This window comes from Lissotriton helveticus, chromosome 8 (genome assembly GCF_964261635.1).
Source record: "Lissotriton helveticus chromosome 8, aLisHel1.1, whole genome shotgun sequence".
NCBI lineage: Eukaryota > Metazoa > Chordata > Amphibia > Caudata > Salamandridae > Lissotriton > Lissotriton helveticus.
The window spans coordinates 1,117,359,241-1,117,367,845 of record NC_136069.1 but is presented as its reverse complement, the minus strand read 5'-3'; the positions used below and the strand labels follow the sequence as shown (position 1 = coordinate 1,117,367,845).

The following is an 8,605-nucleotide window of genomic DNA, read 5'->3' as shown; positions in this document are numbered from 1 at the left end:
GGTTAGACACTGGCTATATGCAAATCAGCTCTGACCCTGTGCCTCATGGGAACAGTCCAGTCCGAACTACCAAGCCATGTCTTTCCCAGACCGGAATCAAAGATCCAAGGACCGGTTTCTGGCTATCAGCATTCATTCAGCCTGGATAGCTTGACTCCAGTGGTGTGGAGAGCCTGGGACTCACGTCTGAGCATACCCAGCCCACTCGGGGTGAAAGTTGCAAAAAACACAGTTGATGGACAGAATGTAGAACAATGTCATACATTCACCCCAGTACAAGGATCTGGGCCTAAATCCATCGTTTTTTTGCACTCCACACCACCCTGGGTTAGACACTGGCTATATGCAAATCAGCTCTGACCCTGTGCCTCATGGGAACAGTCCAGTCCGAACTACCAAGCCATGTCTTTCCCAGACCGGAATCCAGCATCCAAGGACCAGTTTCTGGCTATCAGCCTTCATTCAGCCTGGATAGCTTGACTCCAGTGGTGTGGAGAGCCTGGGACTCACGTCTGAGCATACCCAGCCCACTCGGGGTGAAAATTGCAAAAAACACAGTTGATGGACAGAATGTAGAACAATGTCATACATTCACCCCAGTACAAGGATCTGGGCCTAAATACATCGTTTTTTTGCACTCCACACCACCCTGGGTTAGACACTGGCTATATGCAAATCAGCTCTGACCCTGTGCCTCATGGGAACAGTCCAGTCCGAACTACCAAGCCATGTCTTTCCCAGACCGGAATCAAGCATCCAAGGACCGGTTTCTGGCTATCAGCCTTCATCAGCCTGGATAGCTTGACTCCAGTGGTGTGGAGAGCCTGGGACTCACGTCTGAGCATACCCAGCCCACTCGGGGTGAAAATTGCAAAAAACACAGTTGATGGACAGAATGTAGAACAATGTCATACATTCACCCCAGTACAAGGATCTGGGCCTAAATCCATCGTTTTTTTGCACTCCACACCACCCTGGGTTAGACACTGGCTATATGCAAATCAGCTCTGACCCTGTGCCTCATGGGAACAGTCCAGTCCGAACTACCAAGCCATGTCTTTCCCAGACCGGAATCAAAGATCCAAGGACCGGTTTCTGGCTATCAGCATTCATTCAGCCTGGATAGCTTGACTCCAGTGGTGTGGAGAGCCTGGGACTCACGTCTGAGCATACCCAGCCCACTCGGGGTGAAAGTTGCAAAAAACACAGTTGATGGACAGAATGTAGAACAATGTCATACATTCACCCCAGTACAAGGATCTGGGCCTAAATCCATCGTTTTTTTGCACTCCACACCACCCTGGGTTAGACACTGGCTATATGCAAATCAGCTCTGACCCTGTGCCTCATGGGAACAGTCCAGTCCGAACTACCAAGCCATGTCTTTCCCAGACCGGAATCCAGCATCCAAGGACCAGTTTCTGGCTATCAGCCTTCATTCAGCCTGGATAGCTTGACTCCAGTGGTGTGGAGAGCCTGGGACTCACGTCTGAGCATACCCAGCCCACTCGGGGTGAAAATTGCAAAAAACACAGTTGATGGACAGAATGTAGAACAATGTCATACATTCACCCCAGTACAAGGATCTGGGCCTAAATACATCGTTTTTTTGCACTCCACACCACCCTGGGTTAGACACTGGCTATATGCAAATCAGCTCTGACCCTGTGCCTCATGGGAACAGTCCAGTCCGAACTACCAAGCCATGTCTTTCCCAGACCGGAATCAAGCATCCAAGGACCGGTTTCTGGCTATCAGCCTTCATCAGCCTGGATAGCTTGACTCCAGTGGTGTGGAGAGCCTGGGACTCACGTCTGAGCATACCCAGCCCACTCGGGGTGAAAATTGCAAAAAACACAGTTGATGAACAGAATGTAGAACAATGTCATACATTCACCCCAGTACAAGGATCTGGGCCTAAATCCATCGTTTTTTTGCACTCCACACCACCCTGGGTTAGACACTGGCTATATGCAAATCAGCTCTGACCCTGTGCCTCATGGGAACAGTCCAGTCCGAACTACCAAGCCATGTCTTTCCCAGACCGCAATCAAGCATCCAAGGACCGGTTTCTGGCTATCAGCCTTCATTCAGCCTGGATAGCTTGACTCCAGTGGTGTGGAGAGCCTGGGACTCACGTCTGAGCATACCCAGCCCACTCGGGGTGAAAATTGCAAAAAACACAGTTGATGGACAGAATGTAGAACAATGTCATACATTCACCCCAGTACAAGGAACTGAGCCTAAATCCATCGTTTTTTTGCACTCCACACCACCCTGGGTTAGACACTGCTCTGCCTGCAGCGACCCGGAAGAAGAGTGGGAGGGAGCCCACCACTCATCCAGGAACCAAGACACCGCCACCGGCCCAGGAGCGCAGCGCAGGCTTCCTCCATGGCATAAGGGGAGAAGCGCTGGGATTGGGCGTCAGCTGCTGCGAGGCAGGAAGTCCCGCCTGGTGAGGGCGGAGGCGGGAGAAGCCAGAGAGAGCCGCCCTGGGACTGGGGCACCGGCCGCGTCATCGGCCACGCCCCCAGTCCACCGCACCGCCATTGGCAGAGGCTGCCACGCCCCCGCAGACTGTGCTGGGATAGGCGGCTGTGGGCGCGCCTCCACCATTCTGCACCCGGATTCGCTCTGAAGACGGCCGCGAAGCAGGAAGAGGCTAACGCAAGTCCCGGGTCCCAGTAGAGGGGCCCGGGTGAAGCCGGAGTAGCGGGGAGAGAGGCGGGGCTCCCGGGATCCGGAGGGAGAGCCCCATAACCTCCGCAGGAGAGAAAGTGCAGCGTGTGACCCGCGGGGCTCCCAGTTGGGAAGGGAAGCCCAGCGCCTGCCACGGTTGAGAGCGGTCCGACGTCTGCAGGGCTCCAGGAGGTGAGTGAGCCCTGCAGCAAATACAGAGCCCCGTAGGAAGAGAGGAACGGACAGGGACTGCCGGGGCACATTGTCGGTGCCCTCCCGGCCTGCAAGGACACCAGGGAGCTGCGCAAGAGGAGCCTGGTGAGTGGGGCACTGCCGTTCTGTGGTTGGGGGGTGTGTCGGGGCACAGGGTTGGTGCCCACCCCCGAGACTAGTGTTTTGCTGCGGGGAAGGCCTTGAAGGATTCCGGAGGCCGCCCTGCCCCCACCGGAACCTGATGTTGGGACCCGTTGGCCCCTGTTGAGCAGATGAAAGCCTGGAGGCGTGGAGTAAGGACCTCCTGCCCCTGAACTGGGCTTTGACGGTAATCCCTGACTGTGTTGTGCCGCAGGAACCCCTGGCTAGGGGACTGTCCCTCATAGGCTGCCTTTAAGCAGGAAGCCAAGTTGCTGTTAATAATGTGCCATGCACATAGGGGGTCTGGTGCTGAATGACCCAGGAAATGTTTTTTTATTGATCCCGTTGAGGTCCATGATTATAGGAAAGGTTACCGTCACTGAGCCTACTGCCCTCACGCTGAGGGGTATGCCCACAGATTTGCGCCCGGTGATAATGCTTTATGCCCCATGTAACATGTGGTCAGGCTAACAGGCTAATGTAGGTTTTACGCATAGTGTTCCCCCCATCCCAATCTGGTTTTGCCTACAGCGTTGATTATGTCTGATGGGTTCCATACCAAAGTTATGTCTCTACGATCGCATGCTTTGTGCCAAGGAGGTGTAGGGAGTTTATAGACCTAAGAGATTGGCCACTCTTTGACTGATGCTGGTGACATGTACCTACATAAGGTTATGCCAAATGTTAATGTTTTTCTATGTCAGCATTGCAACTAATGGACTCACCTTGCTTTTCCCATTTTTCCTGTAAATAATACCCCTGGTATACATTGCCCTGGCACCAGTTGGCGCCCCATTGTGATTACCGTGTTTAACTTTTGCATCTTTAGTACAATACTTAAGTTATTCTTTTTCATCCAAATTAGTGTTGTGTCTCTTTTGTGGTGTGCCTGGTGTGTCATCTGTGCGTACTGCGTGGATGCTTCACACATGTCCTCAGGAGTTTCGTCTGCCCGCTCTGCACCATGCTACGCTCCGTAGAATTGGTCACCCCATTTCTAACAGGTTCCAAGTCATTTGAGAAAGCAGATTACTAGAACAGGTGCAAAACAAAGACTTATGACATGATTGAGCCTTAATCGACAACACAAGTGAAAAGCCAGGCAACAGGACAATGCATCTGCTTATTAAAATACCACAGGGCTAATAAGTTTTTGTTTTTTAACTCGTTTTTGCCTATCGAAGAGCAATGACAAATTTGGATGTTTGGTTACTGAAAACCATTACAATAACAAATTTGCAAACTAACAACCCCAAACATAAAAAAATAATTAACAATTTGATATATGCTGTTATTTCCTCATAGTCTAAAAACATTCAGTCAGTTATACCTTTTATCAAGTTTCATTTAACAGAAGCTGACTATATGCATGGGTAAAATACATCAGTATTGTTATGTTATGCTGATTTGTATAGCACACTAATGACTCCAGAGGATTTCCTGGTGATTGGGCAAAGTGTGTAGTTGTGTAGTCCCACGGTGCTTATATGAAAAGCCAGTGCTACGCAAACAATTGATGAACGGAATGCTGAATGAATCATACATTCACTCCCAGTCAAAAGTTCTGGGTTAAATCCATTGTACTTCTGCTCACCATGCCACCCCAATTTAGTTCCAGCCATACGCAAATCAGTCTTGACCCTGTGCCTCATGGGAACAGTCCAGACCAAACTGCCAAGCCAGGTCCTCCCTGGACTGGAAACAAGCATCCTGGGACCGGTTTCAGGGTAAACCCTTCATTAGCCAGGCTTGAATCCAGTGGCACAGTGAGCAAGGGACACGCGTCTGGGCATACCCATTCCAATTAGGGTGAAAAGTGCTACGCATTCAAAAGATGAACAGATTGCTGAAAGAATCATACATGGTGAGAAAAAAAAACAATGGATTTAGGCCCAGATCTCTGTACCAGGGTGAATGTATGACATTGTTCTGCATTCTGTCCATCGATTGTTTGTTTTGCATTTGTCACCCCGAGTGGTATGGGTATGCCAAGATGTGGGTCCCGTGCTCTCCATGCCACTGGAAGTCAAGCTATCCTGGCTGATGAGGGTTGAAAACCCGAAACCGGTCCTAGGATACTTGTTTCCAGTCCAGGGAGGACCTGGTCTGGCAGTTGGGGCTGGACTGTTCCCATTGGGCACAGGGTCAAGACTGACTTGCATATGGCTGGTTTCAAACTGGAATGGCATGGGGAGCAAAGAAGTGATGGATTTAGGCCCATATCTCTATACTGGTGTGAATGTATGACATTGTTCAGCATTCTGTCCATCAATTGTTTGTTTTGCATTGGTCACCCTGAGTGGGACGGGTATGCCCAAACGTGGGTCCTGTGCTCTCCATGCCACTGGAAATCAAGCTATCCTGGCTGATGAGGGTTGAAAACCCTAAACCGGTCCTAGGATTCTTGTTTCTAGTCCAGGAAGGACCTGGCCTGGTATTTCGGGCTGGACTGTTCCCATTGGGCACAGGATCAAGACTGATTTGCATATGGCTGGGTTCAAACTGGAATGGAATGGGGAGCAAAAAAACGATGGATTTAGGCCCAGATCTCTGTACCGGGGTGAATGTATGACATTCTTCTGCATTCTGTCCATCAATTGTTTGTTTTGCATTGATATGAAAAGCCAGGCCTTCAGCTTCTTGCAGAACTTGGTAAGTGAGTAGGAGTCTCTGATATGTTGAGGGAGGTTGTGCCATGTCTTGGGAGTGTTGTAGGAGTTTAAGCGTCATCCAGTTTTGCTTTTGTGGATGCGGGCATGTGTGCATGTGAGAGTGAGGCAGAGCAAAGATGTCTAGTGGGTTGGCGAAAGTGTGTGCTGCTGTTCAGCTATTCTGGACCTGGGTTGTGTAAGACTTTGTATGTGTGCATGAGATGTTTGAATTGACAGTGCTTGTGAATAGTGAGCCAGTGAAGTTTCCAGCGGTGTGATGTTGGTGTGGCATGGGAGGTTGGGAATGAGTCTTGTGGCTGCTTTCTGGATGGCCTAGAGTCTGTGTAGGAGTCCTTTGGAGATTCAGGTGTAGAGATTATTGCTGTAGTCCAGCCTGCTAGTGATGAGTGCTTGTGTGACGGTCCGCCTGGTGGTCTGATGCAACTATTTGAAGATCTTTCACAGCATCATTGAATGTGGAAGTAGAAGGTGCAAACTGCATTGACTTGAGCCATCATGTTGGCCTTGTCATCTATAATGATCCTTAGATTTCTTGTGTGGTCTGTGGGTGGTGTTCCTAGCTCCGACGTCCATTAGGTGGAATCCCATGGGGAGGTATTGTTGCCGAAAACCAGTATTTCCGTCTTGTTGGAGTTGAGCTTTAGGCAGTTAGTTCGCATCCAGTCTGCTACCATGGTCATGCAGTTGTTGAAGTTGGTTTTGGTGGTGTTTGTCTTGTCTTTCAGAGAGATAATGAGTTGGGTGTCATCTGCATAGGAAATGATGGTGGTGTCTTGTGATTGGTATGTTGAAAAGAATGGTAGTGAGAGACAATCCTATGGGACACCACATTTCAGTTTCTTGGTCTCTGATGTGAAGGGTGGCAGCCTGGTGCTTTGGGTTCTTCTCATGAAGTCTTCTGATAAGGGTGTTGTGGGAGACAGTGTCGAAGGCTGCGGAGAGGTCAAGCAGGATAAGGACTTCTGTTTCTCCTCGGGCAGAATTCTTTGACTGACATCGGTGGCTGAGATGAGTTCTTTAAGTTGAATAATAAGTAACTATTTCTAAACTGGACTGTGTAGTTTGGAGATGCATTAATATTCACATATAGTAGCAGGAAAATATTAGAAACTTAGCTGCAATACATGGTACAAATTGCATTGATTCCAAATTTTCTGTGAAAAAATGTTTTAATTTTTTCACATAATAATAAATGTACCATAAATGAAAGAAGTAAAAACCATGTACAGGGGAGTTACTTAACCCCATGTAAAAATGTACAATATTTGACTTCAAAGCAGATTTTTTTTTCATGTAGTTGTATTGACTAATAAATGTTTTGAAATACTGCATGGAGAAAATGTCTTTATGTTTTTATTTACAAAATACACATATCACTTTATTTATTTACAGGAATGTGTTCTTAATTTAGTTGTAATATTTGTTTTACCTTTTGTTTTTTGCAAATTCTCTAACACAGATCACTGGAGATTTTACCTAATATATTTATGAAATTGTCTGCTGTGAGGAAGGTGGAGATTATTGAACTATACTACTGAAATGCCCACAATACAACAGAAACATTACAGTGCTGAACTTTTTGAAGATTACTGTTTACACAATGCAGAGTAGCTCTGGATGAATACGAAGGTCACTAATAAAAATGTAAGAACAAAATGTGCTATTAATTTGTTTAATATGATTCATAAACTTGTATTTTATAAACATAATTTGTATATTTCAAAACTTTTATGGAGTAGTGCATTATATTATTTTTTAAATTTCTGTGAATTCTTTGTCTTGTGTTATGCATTGTTTGAATTTTTTCTTTTCGTACAAGAGTTTCTGTTTTGGAGACATTGTTATAATGTTTTATAGTTGATATTAGTGTAGTAGCAAATGGATACCCAAGATGGAGACACCACCAAATTTACTTCAATCGGATTTCCCGCATTTCACTGGGTTGAAGACAGAGTTAAACCTCAATTTCATGCGGCAATGTGTCCCCTTATTAAAGCACCGGCCAGAATATCAACAATCAGAAATATGCATCTCTGTTCTTTGGCCAAACTGCTGCCATGAGTATGTTTCGGCTTCGAAAGAGGCATGCCTCCAATGTCTTGCACTGTGGCATGAAAAGTACTGCTGGATCTTAATGAAACAAATGGGAACACCAAACAAACTCTCATCAGCAAGCAAGTTACAGATGGTTTGAATATCTGCAAACCTGAACTAGTTCACTCCCATGACTGTTGCAGGAACAACACGATAGCTTGCAGAAAGAGCAGGGACGTGGGCATTGGTAAGAGATAGAGAGCTGCCAATGCACATATGCCAGAGAAGCTCTTATGGATGAGGAGAATGAGAATCCTATGCCGTCTTCTCCGCAGATACAGTGACTCCAAGAAGATTGACCAGCCTATGTACCACAGTCTTTATTTGAAAGTCAAGGGTAATGGGTTAAAAAAAAGAAGCCCATCCTAATAGAGCACATTCACAAGCTGAAGTCAGAAAAAGCCTGCAAGAAGCCCTTGGCTGACCAGACTAAACCTCGCACGTCGAAGACCAAGGAGACTGGCAAAAGACACAAATAACTCCTACAAGCCAAGAAGAAAGAGATCATAAAGACATGCTCAAAGGAGGAAGAAACCAAGAAGTAGTTAATCCTATCAGTGTGCAAATAGTGATCTTCTATCAGTGTCAACAAAACATTCAATACTAAAAAATAAAACAGATATAGAAGTTATTAGATAATAAGATTGATTAAGTGGATTCAATAAATGAGCTCTAGATCGATTACATTTTATAGGGTTCTCTTTACAGAATTAATCAATAAGCGGTACAGTCAATGCCATGAAGGTACTCATATGCAAAGTTATACAGAGTATGTAAAAATCCGAAACTATCCTAAGTTCCAA

The 8,605-nt window shown here is 46.6% G+C and overlaps 1 pseudogene; it reads left to right on the top strand.

The window, feature by feature from the left end:
• The first annotated feature begins 7,765 nt into the window (after positions 1-7,765).
• LOC144771883 (large ribosomal subunit protein eL19 pseudogene) lies at positions 7,766-8,347 on the top strand (annotated as a pseudogene).
• Positions 8,348-8,605: the final 258 nt, after the last annotated feature.